Below are 27,489 nucleotides of genomic sequence, written 5' to 3'. Positions count from 1 at the left end.
TTCTATTTATTTGATATTTAAACTTGATATTGAAAAAAAAAAATAAAAACGAAGCTTTTTTGTCGCCTACAAAAAACTGCTGAACCTAAGAAATCTGTATAGCTCCGAAAATCCTTCGGCTTCTTTATCATCCCAGTTCGTTGAATGTAGACTCACTGATTCGAAAAATAATGAGAAAACTCGATTCCTATCGATACAATCAGTGTAGTTTCAAAAATTTCTTCACCTAGTATAGCAAATTTCTTATTTTGTTTCTTTCAAATGTCCATGGAATAAGCTATACACATACATTTGTGTTGTACGCATGTATTTGTGATGGTTTTTCATCATGTCAGTGTTAAAATCATCATTAATAAGTTTGGGGAACACTATTCTTCTGCTAAGCTACCAGGTAGAGGCAGAAAACCCGGTTCTCCCAACTCGAAACTGTACCAGAAAATGGTTTCTCTAATCATGAGGACAAACCAATGTCAATACGTGAAGCAGGAACGAGTGTCGGAATGATCCAGCGTATCAAGAGGCGAAATCACCTGAAGACCTACAAGAAGCAGGAATTTTGAAACAAAGTGTAGAACAGAAGAAGCGAGCAGCAACAAGGGCCCGGAAATTGAATTCGCATCTTATGTAACAGGCCCGTACCCAGGATTTCGTTTCGGGAGGGGCCAAAAGATAAAAAATAATATTACTGAAGATTGCTTATGTACCTAATTTTCGGTGTGCCTAATACATGTCTGAGATCTTCTAAATAATTTTATATCTGTTTTTGATTTCGGGAGGGGCCAGGTCCCCTCGGGCCCCCCACCCTCTGGGTACGTGCCTGTTATGTAGAGGAGGATTCAAAAACCCTTCCAGGTCCACAATACTTTACTGTCGTCCTTGGGGAGGATGTGAGCGATGCGGACAGGTCGAGTTAAGTGGAGAAATTCGGTCGAAATGTACTGGTATTGCAAGCAATATGTTTCTGTGGTTTGAAGTCAACCATTTTTTACACTACTGGAACTATAAATGCAGAAATCTATCGATTTGAGTTTCTCCAGAAGAGATTGCTGCCCTTATATAAGAAGCATAGTACATCTTTACTGTTTTGGCCGGATTTAGCGTCGGCTCACTATGCCAAAACCACTCTCAATTGGCTTGTGGAAAAGGGTATAAATTTCGTTGAGAAAAATATCAATCCACTAAATTGCCCTCACCTTCTACTCATCGAACGTTACTGGGAAATCGTGAAGAGGGTCTTTGTGAAGGAATAATTAAAATTTCATCCGGTTTTTTTTTCAGATGGCACTTGGCCTGGACAGAGCCATGGGTTACTTGGAGAGAACATCCGGAAACAACTGTACATTATTGGATATAGCCAAGTCTTTGTACCAAGAATTTATCGGATAAAGAGTTCCTAAACTGACTCGCCTAAACCGAGTCTGGAAGAAACCCTGGACCAGAAGGATCTCCCCAGAATCGATACTTCACTGGCACCCTCCCTCGGAGCCAAGCCAATCCAGCAGCTGCGAAAAGATGCTTCAATCAAATCATTTCCGACAAGTTCAAAGGTTCAGCCTTATTCTTCACTGATGGCTCACGGACAAACTCTGGCACCGGGCTCGGTGCTTGGGGACCCAATACCTCCATTCACCGCAGCCTAACTCCCATCTGCTCGATGTTCTCCGCGAAATCTGCCGCTATTCTCGAGTGTAATTACTGCTTTGGAGGCGGGAGGATCCAGGCATCCCTTTGTCCAGGCGATCGAGACATACTGTGGCAGAAATGTCACGGTCTGCTGGATCCCTGGGCATAGCGGGATCCCGGGCAACGATAACGTGGATATACTAGCGGAAAAAGTCGCCGGGCGACGCCCGAGGTCCCTTCAGCAGACATACTGACGGACTGTCCAACCACTTTGTACAACAATGGAGAGTGTCCGGCAGCCTACTGATCAAAATAAAGGGCGATAAAACAACCTGGACGGGCCGCCCTGACTGCCGGGAACAGCGAGTACTATCTCGGCTACGGACAGGGTATACTCGCCTCACCCATATACACTACCTCACCAGACAATCCCCACCAACGTGCTCCTCCTACAACATGGAGCACATCTTTGTTAACTGTCCGGAGTTTCACAACCTCCGTGCACAGTATAACATAAACACATCGATAAGAAACATCCTTGCGAACGACCCCGTAGCCGAGATAACATTAATCCTCCTCCTCAAAGATGGAAATATCTTCAACTCCATCTAACAATCGAAACAGATCGTCAACACAACTCCCTCCCTCTACATCCCGCCTCAACACACTAGCCTAACAACAAAACAACCAGAAATCCCAACAGATGTAACCTCCCAACATTTGACTATTCTCATCTCATACCACCGTCACCACAAAACAAAACAATCATCTACCACCCAACCAAACTTACTCTTACCACCCCGGCCTTAACCGCCCCCCACACAACAGTCCAGCAGAATTACAACTACAAACACGATACTCATTATTTCATACCCATAGCGGATAGCGCCTCCGCAATTCCTAACTTTCGATCGTCCAATAACATCCGCTCGTTCTCCAAGACTAGGCTCAACCATCTACGATGCAGAATTAACAAGATCTGTACTCAGACTAGCGCACTAACATCTGCAGAAAAACACCCCCATCCCACTCTCTAATACATAACCACACCCCGCCCCCTTTTTAATCAATCCCACTTAAACAAAACCACTAACTCCCAAATCTTTTGCCCTCACTTCTATTTCGTTTCATGTTCAACGACAAAACCATGAAGCCGGACCCGCCGGGGATGTTCTCCGCGGCCAGCATAGCAGTACAGCTCCGACGCTTGGACGCGAGCCAAAACGGTCAATTTTTTTTACCTCCCTGGTGAACGACCAAAATAGTTAAAGCCGGGGTAAAATAAATGATATAAAAAATATCATCCGGTTTTCATTATGCTCAAATTTAACCTCGTACAATAAAGGATCAATTTTTATGTCGTTTTCGCTTGAAAAAACTGAAACTGACCCAGGGTAGTTTCATCAAACAAACATTTTTTACGAAACTGTGTTGTTTTCGCACTTAGCAACGGGGGTTTGAACAAACCTGATATAAAATCCAGGTTCGAAACTGACTCGATTTCCAGTTCAACAACGTTAAAACTAGGTTCGAAACTGGCTTTAAACAAACGGTTTGACAGCAGTTAGAGTGGAAACTGGGTTAGGTTTGGCATCAAGCGAAAACGACATTAGTTTGAAAAAAATATAGCTTTTTATCATAATTTGAAAGAAGAATTTGTGGATAGCTTATTTTCGACACACTCCATACGACAACTCTTAAATCCGGAATTTATTTATTACTTGCATCATTACTGAGTGCGTCGCCTTTAAACTATCAGTAAAAGTGAAATTACTTTTGAAGTATGCAAAATATTTAAAAAAATATTTGAAACTTATCCAATATATAGTGTATAACGATACAAATTTTCTTTACTATTCCAATACCGCAAATAGTATACTCTTAGAAAAATTGAAACCTACAGCTGACGTAAGTTCAGGCATGCCGTAATTTCGGAGTATTACATCACTTAATATGTGAAAATGTGTCTGTTTCGATGTCAAATTCACCTAAACTAACTGTGAAGGTAATGATTTGATTCAATTTTACTTGCTTTGAGATGTAAATTTAAGTCAATTGCGACGCTCCTTTTATGTGCATCTATAGAGACGTAAAATTACACTGTTTTATCTAAGTGTGCAGTCATTAAACTGTAAACTGTCGTTTTTGTTTGTAATTTGCACTACACCGGTGCAGTGCTACACGGAGGCATGAATAAACGAACAAAAATGACGAAAACATAAACAGTAACCATTACCTTACAACAAACGATCCATTGCAAAGAGCTACAACGAACTTTTTATGAGTGCTACACCAGTGCTATCGGCGCAGAAAAAGTGTAGCACTGATGTAGTGCAATTGGCAAAAACGAACGGTTTCAGTGCAACCTTAGCTACACCGGTGTAGTGCAATTTAAAAACGAAAACCGCCATAAACTAGCTTCAATTTATCAGCCTACGGCCAACTGGAAAGGCATAATTACTCCATATTTTTGTTAGAATTTGGCATCTTGCCAATACGGACAAGTGGTAACGAATCGGTTTGCAGCAAACAACGTCCAGGTTGTGCCCAAAAGAGATAAACCTTCTCATTACACCAGAGCATTGGCATTGCGCCATCGTCAAGCGGATCCTTAACAAGACACGAAAGACAGTTGCCAGTTTAAAGTAAACTGCCGTTCTACGATGAAAAAAATGACCTTGAAGTAAAACATGGTGAAAGGAGTCTCATGTGGGCCCGCAAATTGGCATGAGCTAAAACGGGAGCTTGAGAAAACATGTATTCTTTACTCTTAATTAGTGAGAAAACATTTGATATTTTACTCAAGAAGAAATTTCAATGTATTTTAACAAATGTTTTAAGTGAATTGATAATTGTGTTTCAGGAACTTAAACCAATCTCGGAACCGTCCAAATATTCACTACTAACTGTGCTCCAATTGCTCGCATACTCATGGAGTTCTGTAGATTGAAAACATTCATCGTTTAACGCCCTCATTTAAAATTTTGTGATGCCTCGCACTAGCTTTTCGAATAAAAAGAGATAATAATGCATTAAAATGATACTAAGTGTATGACAAGTAAAAGAATTATTCCAGCGAATTCAACCTCTTCGGTTTTTCTCGAAGTATTATGTTTCTCACTAAGCTACTGGTGAAATATTTCAACACCGAAAATTTTCGTTGCAGTGACAGTCTCTGTAAATGGTGTAATATTTCCCCACTAGCCGCGGCGAAACAATCAACCACGTGCACGTGAGTCACTGAACGGAGCCCCGATCGGGCTCTCGTGAGAGAAAACGTTTCCAGCCTAACGAAAGTCGCTCAAAAATCTCTTACTGGAACGCGTTCGCAGCAAGCATGCGAACCGAAACGAAACCAGATGCCAGTGCGAGGGAAAACGTATCGTTCAGTAGGAAACTGACGGTTTGTGCGGCACCATCGGTTGCGAAAATTGTCCTCACCGGAAAATTCGCGCGGAAAACCAGTCGATGCCCTTCTAGCGCTCTCGGGATAATCGCGCGAAGTACATTCTTCAGTCGCATTGTGAAGGCCATGCGGGATAAAATGAACGCGCTGTCTGGATTTATGTGAGATTGCTTTTTCCCGAAAGTGTGCGGCCACTGCGGTGGTGTCGGCGGGAAGAGAAGAATTTTCCCATCCCTTCATCCTGACACAATGCCGGTCGTTATGGGTAAAAGATTGGCCAACTGAACCAACACGGAAAGAACTGTCGACTCAGTCGGTGCTGCCGAGTGACGACGAGTTTGCCCCAGTGAAGTAAATCGTCCTTCTGACATGGTTTCGGTTGCGGAAGAACAGAAAAACTGGAAGATGGGAAATGTAGGATTATTAACGTCAGTTATTCAAAGGCGCCTACATAGTAGTTTATAATCTCGCGGCAAGTACTTCTCCCGTACTTAATCGATTGGATTTGTATTCGGATATTGCCTGTCGGTGGGATTTAAATTGGCTAAACCTGGATGGAAGAAGAAACCAAACATGCTCAGCACAATGAAAGCAGCTCTCGAAACAAGTTGTTGACAGCTGGATGTGATAATGATGTTTAATTATTCATGTCGTCTGATGCCGCCCAATCGGCAAAGTGTGTCTCGCTGGTGATCGATTAAAGATTCATTAAATCAACATCGGTGGTGAGTGAAAGTGTTAGTTCTAGATGCAAACGGGAGTACACTCGATAACGGAAGTCCAACGACACACTGATGCGAATGCAATGGCGGTTGAATGTGCGGTGAATATTGAGTAGAATGCTACATTCAAGCCTTTTGTGTACATTTAGTACATTGTGGTGACGGTATAAAATTGTCGATTGGTGAATTCCACAATCTCGTACTTACCAGAGATCGAGGTAGGAGGATAAGTGCAAATCATCGCATTTAGTGAACATGTGACACGATGGAACCTACAAATATACGGATTAAAAACTGGATAATCAATTCAAATTACTCAATCAGTGAATGTTTTAAATCGAAGAGGAAATAGTTCCGGTACTTTTATTTATCTGTAAATTTTTAAAAGGTAATATAAGGCCTATAAAATCATCATTCCATATACATACCACAATTGCTTGGTGTTTTATTTTCGAAACCGTAGAAACTCAAGTAGCAATTATGATAAAAATCATGTTCTATATATGCGGTTGCACTGAATTTGTAAAACCAATTATGTGAGCATATTTTCAAATTCAACTTGGAATCTCAAAACATGTTTGATCTTCATGATTGGATATGTTCAATTAATGTACTGAATTACCTCACCTGGACTTTACTTTTATCGTTGTGAGTGTTGAGAATGATTAGCTTATTGTGATCTCACCTTTAAAGTTAATTATTCCACTGAAAGCAGCCATATTTCTGGTGATGTTTGTCAGGTTTATAGACCTGCGACATACAGGTTACTTTACGACAGACTAATTTTACGAGTCATTTAATAAACAGTGAAAATATATAATGATATCCTGAATCTTGCGCTAAAAATTGATTGTGAGCCTACATTTTCTGCTGCTCACTGATTAATTAACTGATTACCAACTCATGAAATGGTAAAGTTTCTGTTCTTCTAGTGGCTCTTGAATAAACAAATATTGCAATCTACAACAATAAAGTGTCTAATTCCGAAATTAACAGCTCAAATTTCAGTTACAATTAATCAAGAAGCGAGATGAGTTGAACAAAAATTAACGGGTTTGTAATTTGGATGGAGACATAATATTAATATAAAGACTACTTATAAATAATTTTAAATGTTAACTTTTATACGCAGAATTTCAACGACAAAGCTGATATGTAAATACAAAAAAATCATTGTAGCGAACTTTTCGATTAACCGGATTTATTTATTGCACAATTGAGTGGCTGATGCAATAATAGGATAAGTGAAACTTGATTCGGTAAAACCCGTTTATCTATTTTACCATTTTTTATGAATATAAAAATAGGTATAGAATTCGCTCACAATCTCGATTCAGCTCGACGAACTGAACAAATGTCCGTGTGTGACTGTATGTATATATGTTGTCAACAAAGAGGTCGAGCTCTTCGAGATGACTGGGCCGATTTTGATCCAACTAATCACAAATTAAAGGTCTCCTCGCCGGATTGAACGCTATTGAATATTTTTGAGATCGGATGTTTACTTTTCGAGTGTTTTATATCAAAATTGACCTTCTAAACAAAATGTGTTTTAAGACTTTGTGTTTTAACACACCATTAAAAAACTTTCTGTTTTAATCATATCCGACTTCCGGTTCCAGAGATACTAGGTGAATAGTATAAAATGTCAATTTCACATAGATTAAACGGTTTTGAATTTCCGATTCCGAGTATCGGGAACGGAAGAGCTCGAACATTGTCTTAAAAAAGACCAAGCCGAATTCCTTAAGCAACAATTCATATTAAAAGTCTGACTTCTGGAATTACAGGGTGAAAAGTTTTTAATATTGAAACCGTCTTTCAATCCCAAGAATTAAAACGAACCCAAAAATCGTAAAAAACCTTCAAAGTTGACCTGAAAACTATTTCAATTTGTTCGTCATGATAGAATAAAAAAATTTTTAACCGTTGAATTCTACTATACTTATAGTAGAATTCAATGGTTAAAAATTTTTTTATTCTATCATAAATATTCTACTAAACACTCAGACCCTGTTAATTTGTTCTTCATGTTAATTCAAGGCGATTTGGGTTATACTGGTTCCGGAAGTACCGTAAATAATGACTAGAAACTCTAGATTGGAACTCACTTCGACATCTCATGGATGCTTAATCGATGGTCACGCGTTTAGATTCAATAATTTTATAGTTTCATAATTTTTTTTTCTCCTAATTGCAGCTCCGAAATTACTGGGTAATGAGTGACTGTAACTTTAAACTAGCCAACGTTTCGAACGTTTCGTTGGCCTTTAACGAAAAATAAATGTTGTGACGAGAATCCAATTGACCAAACAGCCATCTCTTTATTTGGAAGAACATTAATTGGTCGCACCCGTATCAAATAGTTCTTCTAAAAGAATGAGCGAACAACAGTTCTTTGTAGAGGAACGATAGTTCTCTAATCTATCATGCAAAATAAGCCTTCAAAACAGGTTCCAGAATTCGCTAAAACTTTGTGAAAACATGACTAGTTGGTCAAATAGACACAACTTTTTTAGTGTTAATATTTCAAATAACAACTTAAGGAGTGTATCGAAAATAAGCTATCCACATACATTTGTGTTGTACGCATGTATTTGTGATGGTTTTTTATGCTCCGATCACAGCATGCTGTGCGTTTGGCTGTCAGCTTTCGATTCTTTACTTGTGTGTGCGGTTGAAATTCTGCGTTTTCAAAATGTCGCGTTTTGAAAAGGAAATGGAAATTAAAGTTCTGGACACATGGCTAAGTGAAAAGGGTATTACTATGCGAAAATTGGCGAAGCGGTTTGGAATTCATCATGCCAGTGTTAAAAACATAATTAATTAGTTTGGAGAACAGTATTCTTTGGATGAGCTACCAAGAAGAGGCGGAAAAGGGTATAAATTTCGTTGAGAAAAATATCAATATACCAATTTGCCCTCAACTTCGACCCATCGAACGTTACTGGGCAATCCTGAAGAGGGTCTTCAAGAAGACTGGTAAGGCAGCTGGGAACATGCAGGAGTAAAAAAAAATTTGGGCTCAAGTGTCCAAAAAATGCGATGCAACACTTGTCCGGAACTTGATGAAGAGCATTCGATCAAAAGTTCGAAAATTCGTGAAGGAATAACCTAAATTTCATCTGGTTTTCATTATGCTCAAGTTTAACCACGTACAATAAAGGATCAATTTTTAGTTTGAATAAAATACCGTTTTTCATCATAATTTGAAACAAAAATTTGTGGATAGCTTATTTTCGATACACTCCTTATATCAAACAATAGGGGGTCGATTTTTAGACCTCATCGACCTCCTGCAAAAAGGATATTGACCTCAAGGGGTCTTTATCGACCACTTTGGGAACCCCTGGTTCAGACAATATTTTTACATTGATATAATCAATTATGCTAAAAACTAAATGACGCTCATTACCAATAACATAACCAATTTTACTATCTTTACGTTTCGTCTTAGACTTGTCAGTGCAAAACAGTTTATGTTGAACTGTTATATCACCTGCAGTTCAACATAAACCGCAAGGAAGATGTAAAGTTATTGCAACTTGCAATACATCAATAATTAGCACCCAAGTGCCAAGTCCTTCCTGACGTGCCGACCATCTGGATCGTCCAGTATTAGCTGAAACTTGATTTAGTTCGTGCACATTGTTTTTACCTTTAGCGAATTGAATTGCATCCAAATCTCTATATAACAAGATAAATAAAATGCAAATAAAAGGCCCTAAAATTCTCGACCTCCGGTTTCATGAGCTTTTTTACAAGTGACGTCGAAACGAGTTGCAAATTTTTATAAAACTTGCCGGTAAATTCATCTAGTTGGCAGATCTTCCCAGTTGGTGGATATATAAACCTACATTTGGACTAATAATCTCCAGTTTCCGGTTTCAAAAGCACCGATAATATTGAAGAAGAACTCCAAAAAACGGAACTCATTTCGAATTCTCACCAACGGTAAAACCGATTTTCGCAAATCTTGATTCAGATTGAAGCGCTTATTGTTTTAAAAGATACTGCGTAATTTCATCCGATTTCCGCTTCCACAAATATAGGGCAATGAGTGTCAAAACTTATCAATCACAACGTCAATCTGTCATACAAAATGACAATGCAAAACCGATACGCATCGGTACGGGCTGATACGGAAGAACAAAACATCACCACCTTTGCGAACGAAACACATAGTGTACTTAGTTCAATTTCCTGTAGCGTGTACGGGAGAACGAAAAGAAATTAAAACATACAAATTTCAGCGTTGAAGACATTCCGAACATTCAAAAAAATCGAAGACAAACAGTTGGAGGCACTACTCGATGTACGTTCGAGTCAAAGGCAAGAAGTGCTTGCAGAATCATTGGAAGCGACTCAACAAGCAGTTTCTGTACGAAGACATTGAAATGCGAGTTTTCACTTGCGAGCAGATGATTCAAAGGTAACAAAAAAAAGGGGGCTTAACATCGGATTGTTACTGGGGATGAAAAATTGATATTTTTGACAACCCCAAAAAGAAAAAAAACACTACGCTATGTCCGGTCAATTGTTGCCATCGACCTCATTTACTATGAGCAGCTACAACCAGACGATACCATAACGGGCGATCGGTAAAGGCTGCAATTGATGCGTTTGAGATCTCCTGCATGACAACGCTCGGCATCATGTCGTAGAAGTCGTGAAAAAATATTTAAAAACGCTCAAGACATTTTGCGCAACCGCTGTATTTTCCTGACATTGCGCCTTCTGGCAGGTCGGTTTACCTCTTACGCAGAATTCGAAAATTGGTTTTAAACTAAGATCTCCGCAAAACACGAGGCATTTTTCCGAGATGGAATTCGAAAATTGCCTGAGTGGTAAAAAAACTAGTAACTAGCGATGGACGATACTGTGATTAATCTATAAATTCTTTTTATTTTGAAATAAAAGGTTTTTTGATCCCAAAAAACGGATCGAATTAATTTGAACTCCCAATACAAAATATGCATCAATGAATTGGATTTTATGAAATGTGCATTCAGGAATTGTTTGGTTCCATAGAAGCTAGCTAAGATCGTCGAAATACAAGAATTGTCTGGACAAAATAAATCAGTGTATAAAAGCGTGACTGGTGACTTTCGCATGACTTTTGTGTGCGGTTTGTACTCGTTGTAATATATTCAGCAAACTGACAATCTATGATCATTTCTGTACAAATTCTTGTCTATACTAAACCTCCTTGAAATATAGGCCTTGAGGTCTACCAACATAACCGATGATAATAGTGAGTTTCTTTTTCGTGGTCCATACTCGTGAGAACACATTCAAGTAATAGTGATGCATTATGAGGAAGTGTGTGAACATCCAAACACTACCTCGAATATAGTGATACTATAACAACAATAGTAATAATGCATAACAAAGTGCATTAATGAACTTATTGTTCACGGTCTACACTCGTAATAACACTCACAATTAAACGGCCAATTGTAGATGCATTGGGTCACTAAAAACTACCTGTAGCTCAGGCTTTAAGTACTACCAGCATAAGGAACATTGCATTAATGAACTTGATCTTCACGTTCTATACTCGTGATTCAGTGGAGCCACTACATTAAGATTGTTTTCACAGAAGCTCTTGGACGACTGAAAACATGCTCAATCAGATCAAACTAGACAAGTAAGCAGTATTCAGTTACACGACTATTAACAGCAATGAAAAGTTGTCCATAGGCTGCGGGTTGCTCGTGTAGATCTTAAGGGCTGAGGCCAGTGTGTTTTAGAGGCTATTTTCACGCTTCAAATCTAATTTTCTCAGAAACGGTGACGAATATCAACAAACCCAACTAACAATCTCTTAGAAAATTAGTTTAGATTATTCTGTGAAAATTTCAGAATGGTTCATTGACTTTAGCGGTCGGGAAAGTATTTTTTTTTCTGAAGGAAGAATAGCATAGCAGAAAACGCCGTCTTTCAGCTTGTTCATTGAATATCTCGCCTTCAAAAGCATGGATCAAAAATCTATCCTGACAATGTCAAGATAATTTTATTTACATGCAATTAGTGCATAAAAACGGCTCAGCAAGGCTGCCAAACAAGCGGTAACTTTATTGAATGCAGACACATTTTATGCAAACTTGTAACCGAAAATATCGAAACTCTTCTGGTTACCCGGCCCATCGAGATTCATTTTGTACATATGCGAGAGAGCATGGAGAGAAATGTAATACGCAGAGTGAGACACGTGGTTATACGCGACCTACTGGCCTCAGCCATTAAGACCAGTTTTTATCAAAATTGTAAGACTGCTGAGAACATATCTAGAATAGCTAGACAAGTTAGCAATGTGTAGCTCTAAACTTATGAACAGCAAACAAAAAATAGACATTAGTCGTTCAAATTCATTTCGGTTGAGTTTCTTTGTTTCAGGTTCCAAAACGCACAGGAAGTTCAACTTATTTTAGGATAACATATACGTCTCAGTAGTGTCTCGTCCTCATGTGCACCTGGTGCACTACACAGCCGGTGAATTTGAAGAAATTCACTGCATCTCCAGCCGCATTCAATTTTTTTAGATTCTCTATTCTCTATTTATTTGATGAAAGCAGGTTGTATGATACTAATATAAAATAATGAGCGACTTTATGCACAAATTCACCCTAATCTTCTTGCGCTTGTTGTCTCAATAACTGTCAAACGATCTTTTCATATCGCATTGGTGTGGCCAATACGTTGCGCTTTGAACTCGAGCACTTTGTCTTGTGCACCGAAATTGCGTGTATTTACACACATCTCATATACATCCAACTTAAAATTGCAAGTACACTGAGGTCTTTTTTCATGCGATCTTTTTTTATGCGGTTTTTTTACGCGATTTTTTTATGCGAATTTTCAGAGTTATGCGGGTTTTTTATGCGAAATTTCAGAGTTATGCGGTTTTTTTAGGCAAATTTTCAGAGTTATGCGATTTTTTATGCGAATTTTCAGAGTTATGAGGTTTTTTTTATGTGGTACGTAAAACCGCATAGAAAAGACTTCAGTGTATCTCTTGTCGCTGTCTCAGTATCTTTTCCGTGCACATGAATAACTGCACAGATTCAATAAGAGAAAGATTAATTACTCAGCTTAGCTGTGATATTTGTTGTTCTCTCTGTCACGTTTGGCTCTGTGAGAACTTGTTTGCGCACCTTCAGTGGTTTATACTTATGGTAGTTGAAAACAAATTGCTGTTTAAGTTGCAACGTCGAAGCGGTTTCATTTATGAAGTTATTGACAGATTTTCTAGATGTTTAGAGGGCCGAGTTCTCCTATTGTATCATGATATGAAATAAGTTCAATAGAAAATTCGCATCCAAAAGTATATCGATATTTCATTGTATTGAAAAACACAAGCGTTCATCCATTCCTCAATCTTTAGTTTTTATTTACAACGAATTGTTACATTTGATATCATACCACATAAGCAATGCACAATCCGTAAACTTTGTCATGAAACGGCACTGATACGTCGTAACAAATGAAAATAAAAAAAAATTGTTGCAAACAAAAATATTCAGATTCCTTTTCAGTGCTGTGTCGAGATCAAAATTGTCAATGTCATTATTGCATATCAGTCGAGCTCATTATACTGATGAGGGAATCAGTTGAATACACCAGCGGCAAAAAAGACATAGCAAAAAATCTCATATATCAGTTATCAAAGTGTCACCGAAATGGTGGATGTGTTGTCATATGCGTACACCAATTTTATGGGCGCGAGTATGGTTTATTTTATTACTTTTTCACTAAATGTCTTTTAAATGGTTTTACAAAAACCGGAAAAAGGGAAAACGCCACTTCTCATGATATACTTTAGACCAGAGTTGGGAATAGTCTCATTCTGTTCAAGAAAAAGTGTAAATCAAGGTTTCTGTTTGTGAATTAAAAACCTGTTGTAATCCACCTATTTCTTTCTCATATTATTTATATTTTCAAAAAATATCACTAGCAGATTCTATCAAGCAATTTGTTTCAATCTTGATTAAATTAAAAATTTTCTTTGGGTACAAACTAACATAACCTTTTCAATTTGTAAACAGTTATATCAAGGTAATAATAAATTTTCTTTATTTTGCATCGTCGCACTAAATGATTAAACACACTTTACCCTATAGCTCTGGAGCCGGAAGTCTGATTCGGATGAAATTAAATAGCAACCTATGAGACTATAGGAACTTTTATTTGAGCCTAATTTTGTGCAAATCAATCAAATCATCTCTAGGAAAATTGAGTGAGTCTCGTTTTAGAGTTTTTGACCTCTATTTCCGGTACTTCTGGAACCGGAAACTGGGAACCAGTATAGCTGAAGTCGGTTCGTTTAGTAAGTAACTTATATAGCCTACAAATTAAATCAGTTTTGAGCCATCTATCATATTTTGCATCGCCTCTCTAAATTACGTTGTGCAATTTTATACATACTTTACCCTACAAAATCATGATAAAATTCAATAGGGCTATACCTATGGGACTATGAGATTTCTTATTTTATGAGTGACATTAGTTGACATATACTTCACCTAAAAAATATAGATTTAAATGGGGCAATCATGCACGCTAAACGAAATTGAACAAAGCACGCTGCGAACGGACGTACCAACGCGTACCATTTTTGCATCGTCATTTTGAATCACGGTTTGAATGTTTTGATACTCATCGCCCTATAATTTCGGAGCCAGAAGTCGGATCTGAATGAAATTTTACAGTATATTTTGAAACAATGAGAGCTTTAATTTGAATCATGATTCAGAAAAATCGGTTTAACCGTAGATGAGAAATCGAAGTGAGTTCCGTTTTTGAAGCTTTTCCTCACTATCATGGGTGCTTTCGGAAGCGGAAATCGGGGACTATTAGTTCCAAAGTAGTTTTATATAATCATTAACTAACAAGATCTGCCAACTAGATGAATTTAGTAGAATCGCTTGTGAAAAAATATTTATAAAATTAAAAATTTTCACTAATCGTACTGTTATAGCGGAACCGGAAATCGGATCTGAATTAGTTTTTCGACGGCTTTTCATTTGCTTCTTAGTTTGTAAAAGTCGGTTAACAAAATTTCCGAGACAGTTGAGTGCGCATTTTTTCATAAATTTGTACATATTTCCCTGCAATTCCGGAACCGGAAATTGAATCCAAATAAAATTCAGGAAAATTGTATGAGGCCATAAGACCCTTAATTTGAAGTTTATGAAAATCGGTCAAGCCATCTCTAAAAACCTGTTTTAATCCACCTAGTGGTGTAATGAAGCCTTTCTCATGTATATAATATTGTGGTATTCTATTGAAAATTTTTCTCTTCGAATATTATATGCGGTGTGTCATGTAAGTCGGTTCGTACGGCCACCAACTTACATGACACACAAACTCTACTAGTACGCACTCTAAATTACGATTTAAATGTTTGTTGCATCCGAAAATAGGCACTAATTTTTGGTAGGAACAAAAGACCTTTCAAGTGACCCTAAAATTAGGAATAACGGTTATGGGTCCAGTGTAGAAAATTTTTCACGGTTTTAATTTCGCCGGTTTAAGTGTCGGTGTACAATATTGAACACACTGTACCCTATAGCTCCGGAACCAGAAGTCGGATCCGGATGAAATTCAGGAATTTCATATGGGATAAGAAAACCTTTCATTTGAAGTTTATGAAAATCGGTCACGTGTGTGACTATTTTTTCCTTATTTTTGTACATATCACTCTGTTATTCCGGAACCGGAAGTCAGATCGGGATGAAATTTGACAACAGGCTATGGGACTATAGGACCTTTCATTTGAATCTGAGTTTGGAAAAATCGGTTCAACCATATCTGAGAAAATCAAGTGACATTATTTGTCACATACACACATACACACACAAACATTTTATGACCTCGATGAACTGAGTCGAATGGTATATGACACTCGGTTGTAAAGTCTATATGAGAAAGGCAAAAACCGAGCTCCGTAAATTACGGAAAATGATAATAAAACTAAAATAAAGATTATTTGTTAAATTATGGGAAATGTGTACAATACGATTTAGCAGCTAGCTTCACTTCATTACAGCCATGCAATCTGTTTCATCATTAATGTCGTTACGCAAAGGCACACTCATTCCCGTTACAGTTGATGTGATTCGCTGTGTTGCCGGAAGTGGCAGTCTCACTCATCGCTACTCAGTTGCACAAAATGGTGTTTTACAAAGAAATTTGATCGTATCGATGTCTTTTGAAAGTGCCGCTGATTTTGTGGAAGATATCGTAGATTCTCGACATTAATTTCAAAAGTGCTTTTCCTAAAGCCAGACACCGTGATACTGACAACGATGAAAATATTTTAAATTTTTAAATAAAATACAAATTTATTCAATCAAAAATCATTAAATAAATCATTCGATTCAAAAGCCATAATTATATCAACATTAAATATGTGACATGACACAAAAATACTGACGCACATTTTTTGTTTACTGTGAATCAAGAAATATGTTTACTTTCAGCTCGGCTCCATTTGCGTTCCGTGTATGATATTGATGTTACTCATTTTTGATATATTAAATATTCCAATTTAAATATTTATGAAATTCCTTTCCACGCCTTCTGTTCAGTTCAATTTTCTAGCCGATGATTTATCGTGTAACTTTTAATTATCGTTTAAATTGTGTTCTATTATTGTTTTCATCGATCACTCATTGATTTATTGCAGCTATTTTCATCTCATTAGTCAATATACAATTACATTCTAGAGATTACTCAGGATTGCACTGTAATCGATGTCAATAGTTCCCTGAAAGGATATCTCATCAGTATTATGATGAAGATTGCGGAATACATGTTTTATAACGAAATCCCTACGGAACCAATATTCATCGCATCCTTTGGGTCAATGCATTGAACAGAAGTGGCAGATCTCTGACTTTGACTGATGGTTTTGATAGGCAGAGTGATTCGAGGAGTTGAGATTCATATGGGTACGGTTATCATGTTTCAATTTTGTAGACCAACAACGTTGCATCCTCTAGATGCAGATGCGAAGCACACTAAATCCGTTTGAAGTACCTGGTTGATGATGCTTAAGCAAACAAACTCTAACGATTCTGTGCACCTGAGAGACGTTACCTGTACACTTTACACAGTCGATCTGATCGCAAAATGTGCAAGCGCCAAAGTTGGTATGACTAATGATGCATAGGATAGTTCCAATCAACACCGTCAGGCATCGCCGTTTTCCATATATGACGATTGCATATTCCCTACCTGTGAATAACAGGAAATGATTTGTGCTACACACCTCTTGATGGACCAGCTTTGAAAATTATAATCCTTTTCGTTGCTTCCTGAGACTGCTACGACTGTTGATTGTCATATCGCATGGTTACTTGTAATATTCTCTGCTACCGGTTTCATCCTTCAGCATCCACCATCACGTTAGGTAAGTTCATGAAGTACTCTCACACGGATGCTTTCAACAACTCGGATATGAAAGTATTAAATATCTCAATGGTTACATTAGAGAAACTTACTATAGATTATACTCTGAAGTCATTATCATCATCATTGATTATTGGTTGTGGTTTGTACTAAGACAAAAAGCAGTCTTGAGCACAATTTTACAGTTATCTTTACTAACAAGCAACAGACGAAGAGGTCTCCGTCAGCCTCTCGCACACAAACCTGTGATCCACTTGTTTGCCCGTTTTGCTTAAATATAATTTGTTTGCCTGTGATCGAAACGTGTGCCCGGATAATTGGCTTGTGTATTATTTGTAACATAAAATAATGTTTTAATGAAGTTGATAAAGACCGGTCTTGAGCATGCAAAATAGAGAATGTCAGAAAAGAAGACGTTCATGAAACAAAACGAATATTTTTTTTTTAAATAACTATTCATTGGAATATGAGTTAAAATTAAATTATTAAGATTTAAATTGGGTGTTCAGCCACAAGTGGTGACTTTTCAGCCCTGTTATATATATATATATATATATATATATATATATATATATATATATATATATATATATATATATATATATATATATATATATATATATATATATATATATATATATATATATATATATATATATGATTTGGTTATTACCATGAAGACATTATTTGCTTCCGCAATTCTGAGATTTTTGTGTAGGGAAAATTCTAAACCTACTTGTATTGTGTAATGGGAAAAAGGAACTTATATACTAACTTACTAACTAATACAGAGAGCGAATCGATTCAATTGAAGATTGCATCGATTTTTGTCGGAATTTGCTTATAATATTATGTGACATTACATCTAATGGTTCTATATTTGTGAGTCTGTGTAACTCATTTGTACTAAACCAGGGAGGACGCTTCAGAATCATTTTCAGAATTTTATTCTGAATCCTTTGAAGCGTTTTCTTCCTGGTGGAACAACAACTTGACCAAATTGGTACCGCATAAAGCATGGCTGGTCTGAAAATTTGTTTATAAATTAACAGTTTGTTTTTTAGACAGAGCTTAGAATTTCTGTTTATAAGAGGATATAAACATTTAATATATTTATTACACTTTGCCTGGATTCCTTCAATGTGATCCTTGAAAGTGAGTTTTTTGTCATACGTTAAACCTAAGTATTTAGCTTGATCAGACCATGTCAATTCCGAGGCATTCAATTTAAGAATGTGATTATTGTTTGGTTTAAGAAAAGAAGCTCTTGGCTTGTGAGGAAAGATAATTAATTGCGTTTTTGCTGCATTTGGTTTAATTTTCCATTTTGACAGATAATCACTGAAAATATTTAAACTTCTTTGTAGGCGACTGCAGATCACTCTTAGATTTCTACCTGTGGCTAACAGACTTGTGTCGTCACAGAATAGCGATTTCTGACAACCAACGGGTAGATTTGGAAGATCAGAAGTGAAAATATTATACAAGATTGGAGCTACGCTCGAACCCTGCGGAACACCGGCTCGTACGGGTAGCAATTCAGATTTACAGTTCTGATAGCTAACCTGAAGAGTACGATCAGTTAAATAATTTTGAATCATTTTGATCAAATAAATAGGAAACTGGAAATCGGACATTTTTGCTATTAAACCTTTGTGCCAAACACTGTCGAATGCTTTTTCTATGTCTAGAAGAGCAACTCCAGTGGATAATCCAGAAGATTTATTTGATTTTAGCATGTTCGTTACTCTGACAAGTTGATGAGTAGTTGAATGTTCATGACGAAATCCAAACTGCTCTGGTAAAAAAATTGAATTCTCATTTATATGAGTCATCATTCTCAACAAGATAATTTTTTCAAAAAGTTTACTGATAGAAGAAAGTAAGCTAATTGGGCGATAACTTGATGTTTCTGCTGGGTTTTTATCAGGTTTTAGGTTAGGAATTACTTTAGCGTTTTTCCATCTTTTTGGGAAGTAAGCTAATGAAAAACACTTGTTGAAAATTTTAACCAGGAGTCTCAAGGCAACATCGGGAAGATTTTTAATAAGAATATTAAAAATTCCATCATTACCAGGAGCCTTCATGTTTTTGAGTTTCCTAATAATTGATTTAATTTCATCAAAATTCGTCTCAATAATGTCATCGTGTGATAACACTTGGGTTGAAATATGATCATATTTCAGTGAGACTTCATTTTCAATAGGACTCACAACGTTTAAATTAAAATTGTGAACACTCTCGAACTGCTGAGCAAGTTTTTGAGCTTTTTCACCATTTGTAAGAAGTATTTGATTTCCTTCCTTGAGAGCAGGAATTGGTTTCTGAGGTTTCTTAAGAACCTTAGAAAGTTTCCAGAAAGGTTTAGAATATGGTTTAATTTGTTCAACTTCTTTAGCGAAATTTTCATTTCGCAAAAGAGTAAATCTATGTTTAATTTCTTTTTGTAAATCCTTAACTATGTTTTTCATAGCAGGATCACGAGAACGTTGATATTGTCGTCGACGAACATTCTTCAACCGAATGAGCAGTTGAAGATTGTCATCGATGATAGGAGAATTTAATTTAGTTTGAGCTTTGGGAACTGAAAGATTTCTAGCTTCGATAATATAATGATTCAAATTGTCAATTGCTGTGTCGATGTCCGCAGAATTTTCTAAAATAGTTTCATGATCCACATGATTTTCAATGTGAGATCTGTAATCCAACCAATTAGCTCTATGATAGTTGAAAATAGAACTAATTGGATTAATTATAGCTTCGTTGGAAAGTCTGAATGTTACAGGAAGATGATCTGAGTCAAAGTCAGCATGAGTAATCGGTTCACTACAAATGTGACTTTGATCTGTTAGAACCAGATCAATTGTAGACGGGTTTTTCACGGAAGAGAAACAAGTAGGATTACTGGGATGAAGAACTGTGAAGTAACCAGCTGAGAGTTGATTATGAAGTATTTTACCATTACTGTTATTTTGCCTACAATTCCACTGGACATGCTTAGCATTTAAGTCCCCTATTACGAAAAATTTCGATCGATATCTTGTGAGTTTTTCCAAATCGCCTTTAAAGAAATTTAATTGTTCGCCGGTGCGTTGGAATGGCAAATATGCTCCAGCGATGAAATAAATTCCATGAATGGTTTCAACTTCGATTCCCAAGCTTTCAATAACTTTAGTATTGAAAGAAGGTAAAATTCGATGTTTAATTTGCCGTTGGACAAAAATGGCAACGCCACCACCCATTCCAGTAAACCTGTCAAATCGATGAACCACATAATGTGGATTACTTTTCAATTTTACATTTGGTTTAAGAAAAGTTTCTGTCACAATGGCAATATGAATTTTGTGAACTTTGAGAAAATTATAAAATTCATCTTCACTCGATTTCAAAAATCGAGCATTCCAATTTAAAATATTCAAATAATTATTTAACATCACTGTTAAATTTTAAATTCATTATAATATTATTTGCAAATTTCCATCCGATTTGAAATGCTTCAAAAAGTGATGAAGTTGAATTCATTTGGATGATCATTTGAAAAAGTTGATCTTGTAGGTAGATCATTTTATTTTCAGTTATATAGCCTAAATCGACTTCATTTAAAGAAGCGAATGGCATTGAAGGAATATTTGTAGGTAGACTGCCATTAGAAGAAGATGATTTGGCCGGTCTACCTATTAATAAATTGTTTTCGTTAGAAGAAGAACTGCAAGGCGGTCCTGTGTTTTGATTATTTACATTAGAAGAAATAGGTACCTAATATACCAGCATAACTGACATTAGAAGAAGATGATGACGAGGTCGATCTACCTGTCAATAAATTGTTTTCGTTAGAAGACGAATTGGCAGGCGTATTTGTTTTTTGTTTCGAAGAAATCAGTGCCGAATTAGGCGTGGCATTTGTAACGGTTTTCTGATTTTCAGGTATGTTCTGTAAATTTAAGGTCGTTGATTTGACTTGTTGTCGAAGCGAACGAGCGTTTAAAATTTTTTCCCTGACAGGACATTTCAAATAATTGGATTTATGATTTCCATCGCAATTTGAACATGAAAATTTATCAGTGGTTTTATTCGTTGGACAATCGTCTTTCGAATGCGATTTACCACAATTCAAACACCGTATATCCATATGACAATTTTTGGTTCCATGACCGAAGCCTTGGCAACGACGACATTGCGTTAAGTTTGCATTACGATTATGCCGTTTATAATGTTCCCAATGAATTTTAATGTGGGAAATGAAACGTACTTTTTCTAAAGTTTTCAAATTGTTTACATCACTTCGATTGAAGTGTATTAGGTAAAGTTCATGGGAAATTCCAGAGCGTGGTTTAGAAGTACCATTCGCTCTTTTTTTCATAAGTATTACTTGGGAAGGGGCAAAACCAAGCATTTCTTTTAGTTCATTTTTAATTTCATCAATACTTTGATCATTTGATAATCCTTTCAAGACAGCCTTGAAGGGTCTGTCTGATTTTATATCATATGAATAAAATTTATGAAGTTTCTCGGACAAATATCGAATAAGACGTTCGTAATCTTCCAATCCATCCACCAAGACTCGACATTCTCCTCTTCGTCCGATTTGAAATGAGACTTTTACTTCCGGGAGAAAAGTAGAAAGCTCAGTACGGAATGCTTTGAAGTCGGAAATCATCACCGTCACTGGTGGCATAGATTGATGTTTCTTCCCAGAACGACAAGCGTCCATTTTGGGAATTTTTGAAGAATTTTCTTCTATGTCGCTACAATCGGATTCAGGAAGAATCTCGTAAATATTGTTAGACGGCATAGAATCAACGGAAGGGAAATCCGTCCGTTGTCTTTTATTTTTACATTCAGATTCTATAAGATCGTGAATGTTATTAGAAAAGTGTTGAATAACGGATTGTGATTTATTCCGTATTGAATTATTTTTAGCCTTAGGCTTGTTGCCTTTCCGGTTGGACGCAGGCATTTTTGAAATTAATGAAATTTTAAATTAAATTAACTAGGCTAAATTAGTCTTCGATTAGACTCCTAGCTAGCCTTAAAAAAGGCTGATTAATTTCTTAGTCACTCTAATATCACTCTTTGTATCACTTAGTCACTCTTATATCACTCTTTGTATCACTTAGTTAGTGATTCAGGTAGCCTTGAAAAAGACTGAAGCCTTGAATCAATGAAACTCTAGGTAGCCAGAAAAAAAATTCCAGGAGCCAAGAGCTATACGCGTGCGGTGCGAACGACTGTTCAACACCGACTGAAACAAAACGAATAAGAATCCATTACCGGTACCATGATTAAGAAATCATGAAAATCATGAAACGTGTCTCCTCATGAGATCATACCTATTATCAATGATTCAATGAGCAAAATGATTTAAATCATGAAAATTTCTACGGGATTTGCTCACAAACTCATCAGTAGTAGGTATGGTCTCATGAGAAGTAATGTATCATGATTTTCACGATCTCTTAATCATGGTACCGGCAATGAATTTGTTTTCGTGTTGTAATTAATAGTCTTTTAATACTACTGCAACAACCGTAATGTAATCAGAAATGTTGTCTATCCCTGTAAGCTTTTCATCAATTCTAAATAATTTATCATCCTTTTCCACCTGTTGTCCATTCTTCTTATTTCCTGTTGTTCCCTGAAATATTTCGTTCGTTCCATCCACTAGCTTTTGTTCTTTACGTAAATTGTCCAATATGCAATAGAATCTGACTTTATTTAACAAATAATCCGTTATCTACTGTGTCAACCTTCCAAAGAATTAGTGGTTCGTGGCTGTGGGCTCTCGACACGTTTGGTTGGCTAACACTAACTATGAATGGAGACAAACCCATAATATTTCTAAAAGACTAATATGAGGGAGACATATTTGTACATGTTGTTTAAGACGGTCAATTCAGTCATTCAATTGATAATCTAAATGCTCTTAAAATTGATTTTCTCACCAATAGTGAAATTGTTCATTTTTTGTTACGGATAAAATTATTATCATGATCAGTGTACTGCTCATTCGGTGTGTGAATACTGAGTTTGATACTTGTTTTAGTCAACTGATCACGTATACATCGATGTAATTCATTGAAAACTTTTTAATACTCAAATACATGGTAGTTCCCATAGACACTACACTACAACTTTATAAGTTGACGAATCCGATCAGTTATTATGCTTTGTTTTTTCGATTCTTATGAATTTCGTGTTCCCTAATTCAAACAGCCAAAACCGAGTAGATTCTAAGAAATATTTTTAATATATGGCTTAAGCGTTGCTACAGGTTACAGATACAACAATTTACCAATCAAGTTTGGCTGCTTCCCAAAAGCTGCCTCTGAAAATACAAAATTACGAATATTTTGCGTTATAAATTGAAAATATTGACAAGGTTCAAACAAATCTTGCGAGTTTTCATTTTATAAGATGCACATAAAAGGAATGTCATATTTCACACAAACTTATATTCAAGAACATGTAAAATTGCGTGATTTGAAAATTATTTGGTTTGTAATCGAATAAAATTAAAGAAACAATAGATGATCGATAGCTTACAGCGCGGATTGAACCGAGAAACATTAGATCACAAAGCACGCCGCTAATCAACTAAACCACAAAAGCACATACCTTTTGATAAAAATAGAACCGGAATTCTCATTTTAAAATTCCCGCGCTTGTTGAATCGGTAAACTTTTATTCTCTCAACGTTGGCAACACTTTTATACACATTCTGTCAAATTTTGACGCATATCGTACGATTAGTTTTTGTTTGGCGTCTATACAAAGAAGTTGAAAAATTTTCGTGTGGCGATTTTTATAACGGATGAAAATTTAGAACAAAGGCTCGCCTTCGAAGCGCCATTCGGTCGATTGTTGTGCGGTTTCGACGTCATATTCACAGATCCACACCTCATCACCAGTTATGATGCTTTCGATGAATGTGGGGTCACTATCTGCGTTGGAAATCATCTCTTTGGCCACATCAACACGACGCTGTTTTTGAATGAAATTCAGCTTTTTTGGCACCAGCCGAGAAGCGACGCGTTTCAAACCCAAAACATCAGTTAAAATGTGTTCGGCTGATCCATAAGAGATGCCCAACAACACAGCAATCTCTCTAATCGGTACAGAACGATTTTGCAACACGATTTGCTTTGCCGATTCAATGTTTTCTTCAGTAACAGATGTTGTTGGGCGGCCAGGGATCTCATCATGATCCAAGCTTGTACGACCACCTTTGAAGCGTTTAATCCACTCGTATGCCTGTGTTTTTCCTAGACACGATTCACCAAAGGCCTTTTCTAACATTTTCAATGTTTCGGAACACTTAAATCCATTTGCAACACAAAATTTGATGCACGCACGTTGTTCTAAATTTTCATCCATTATAAAAATCGCCACATGAAAATTTTTCAACTTCTTTGTTTAGACGCCAAACAAAAACTAATCGTACGATATGCGTCAAAATCTAACAGAATGTGTATAAAAGTGTTGCCAACGTTAAGAGAATAAAAGTTTACCGATTGGACAAGCGCGGGAATTTTAAAATGAAAATTCCGGTTCTTTTTGGATCATAAGGTATCTGCTTTATGAATAATGATACATATAAATCCATACAGCGGCACTTGCTAGCCGAATACAAATTACACACGGAATCAGTAAAATTCTGTACGTAAGGAATATTGCGTCACTTGACAAGTTAAGTAGTTATGAATTGTATCGTTTTTAGAATTATGTTACCTGTAAAATTCATGTTTTTTTCTGTGGAGTTTCATTAAATTTTTTCAACATGTTGTACGTCGATCGTCACCATCGTTTTACTTACAATGTCATCCGGAGTGCGGAAAAGTATGTCAATTTTATTAGTATTCACGTTATCCAGTCGTATCTCTGACATTACCTATCCGTCTTTTTTTATTTTGTCTTGTTTCTGTAATCACCTCATTTTCAGGGTTTATTTTTAAAATTTGGGTATCTACCCCAAGAAGCAAGTGTAACTTGTTCAAATTGTAAAAAGCTTCATAGTTGTTATTAGGGGTTTAAATAAGTGAGTGCTTTTTTTCGAAAGATTAAAGTTTAAACCAGAGGTGGAAATAAGCCCATTTTGCGCATGAAAATGTGAATCAAGATTTCCGATTGTGAATAAAAAAGCCGAACACCGTGAATTCAAAAATTGGGCTTCAAAACTAAAATTGCGATTGTGTCTGGAATTGTATTAAATGAAATTTAAGACCTTTCTAAATTCTAACTAAAACCAAAATTTATCTTATCAAAAACATTCGTTTCGAAATTCATTATAATATCTACAATAAATATGTGACATGAAAAGATAATACTGACTATTTTTATTTACTGTGAATCAAAAAACTTGCTTATTTCCACCCCTGGTTTGAACCTTCGAAGTTCAGATTAAACTTTAAACTTTACTGACAGTTATAAATTCAATAATTAAAGTATTGTCCATCGCTAGCTACTAGTTTTTCCCATCTTTGTGGCAAACGTTGGGTACTCTAATTGGCGAAGTATTGGTCAGCCAAGCCAAGCTGCATCGATCGGAACAGATAGTAATCATTTAGGGGTTTTGTTTGCTTGTGCAAAAAGCACATATTTTGTTTCTATTTCTTCGCGTTTCGCCTTTGGCTCATCAGTACTTGAAACAGTTGAAATTGAACTGCCATCTCGTACCTAGCAGTTCAACTTAAACCGCTAAGCAGACGCAACGTTTGCACTACTTATGCAACCCTTATATAATATAACAGAGGTTTTATATTATTTCTGACGTCTCAGGCGTAAACGAATGACGGCTTATTGCTGGCCGTCGCAGAATGTGAACATTTAGGGGTTTTGTTTGTTTGTGCAAAAAGCACGTTTACGCCCAAGGCGCCAGAAATAATATAACACCTCTGTTATATTATTTAAGGGTTGCATGTCCCGGGTTGGCGGTTCAATGCATAGGACACTGGTCTTACACGCCAGTTGTCGTATGTTCGAGCCCCGACCTGGAAGGATTCTTAGTATCAGTAGGATCCATAGTACTAGCCATGCAATGATTCTGTACACTAAGAATCGGCTGCGAAGTCTGTTGAAACAGAAAGGCCAAATTATACTAAAGAAATGTACTGCCAAGACTGCTTATAAGTAGTGCAAACTTTGCGTATGCTTAGCGGTTTAAGTTGAACTGCTAGGCACGAGATGGCAGTTCAATTTGAACTGCTTTAAGCACTGATGAGCCGAAGGCGAAATGCGAAGAAATAAATAGTAATCGGAAAGAGCAATGCCTGGGCTTCTTGGAAATTGAGAAAAGCATCCATTACAATTAGGTTTTTACTTTAACCTTCAGCATAAATTTCCAACCTGTGGTTTGGAAAAACATGAATTAGTTTTCGTAAAAAGTCGCAATGAAGGGTCCAACCCAAAACCGAAAATTTCATGAACTACGGGGTGAAACCGGACACTTCTTGGAAATTGGAACCAGCATAGCTGAAGTCGATTCGTTTAGTAAGTAACTAACTCTACGTACTTCTGTAGAGATAACTATCGAGAATATTCTGTAAAATTTTTGAATCGATTGGTCAAGATACCTATACTTGACTTATGTTTCCGGCCGTCAAAATGCAGCACTTTCGCGAAAATATCGCCAAGCCGCCATTTTTTCAATTTTTTTTAAACTAACCAACATACTAAAAGGTGCTTTACACAAAATTCAGATTACCCATTTGCATTTAGCTTTCGTACCAAATCAAAATGAAGTGACCAATCGAAAATAAAATATTTAGGAACCGCGGGACTAAACCGGACTGTAAAGCTTAACACAAAAATGAAGTACAAATACAGTAGAGCGCTAAATTTTAGGATAACTTAATGAGTGAAAAAGACATGAAATCGTGTCCCTCTGCTGGTTTCAAACTTACGTGGGACATAATCCTGCTCGCTGGGAATATAGGTATTGTCTCGAAACTTCACACGACTTTTGAGTGAAACTGACTACAGAGTGAAGTGTATCTAAAAAAAGCAACTCGTAACGATGCAAAAAAGGAAAAAAAAATCTCCCAAATTTGACCTAAAATTATTTAGTTCAGTTCAGCCGGAGGCTGGTTCGTCTCTGTTAAAATTAATTTAATTTGTAGGTTATGTTACTTCAGGACCGAAAATAGTGGTAAAAACACCAAAACGAAACTCACATGAATTTATCAGAGGCGGCTAAATCGATTTTCACAAACTGAGACTCAAATAAAGTCTTTTATTCCTGTAAGCAGCTATTGAAATTTGTCCGAATTCGAATTCCGGTGACAAAACTAAAAGAGTCTCCTCTGTTTAAAATTTCAAACTTTCATT

At 36.6% G+C, this 27,489-nt stretch overlaps 1 protein-coding gene across 2 annotated transcripts in view; it reads left to right on the top strand.

The window, feature by feature from the left end:
• The first annotated feature begins 5,026 nt into the window (after positions 1-5,026).
• The window catches only part of LOC131427479 (zwei Ig domain protein zig-8-like), a 189,129-nt gene continuing 166,666 nt past the window's right edge, over positions 5,027-27,489 (top strand). Inside the window, exon 1 of one of the 2 annotated variants that reach the window (XM_058590705.1) lies at positions 5,027-6,139. The gene's annotated coding sequence lies outside the window, so the exon portion shown is untranslated. Of the gene's footprint in view, positions 6,140-10,164; positions 10,184-27,489 lie in introns of those variants that run through there. The other variant, XM_058590706.1, reaches the window with a different exon arrangement.

This window comes from Malaya genurostris, chromosome 2 (genome assembly GCF_030247185.1).
Source record: "Malaya genurostris strain Urasoe2022 chromosome 2, Malgen_1.1, whole genome shotgun sequence".
In the NCBI taxonomy this organism is placed as follows: Eukaryota; Metazoa; Arthropoda; class Insecta; order Diptera; family Culicidae; genus Malaya; species Malaya genurostris.
This window is presented reverse-complemented; position numbering and strand designations above follow the sequence as displayed.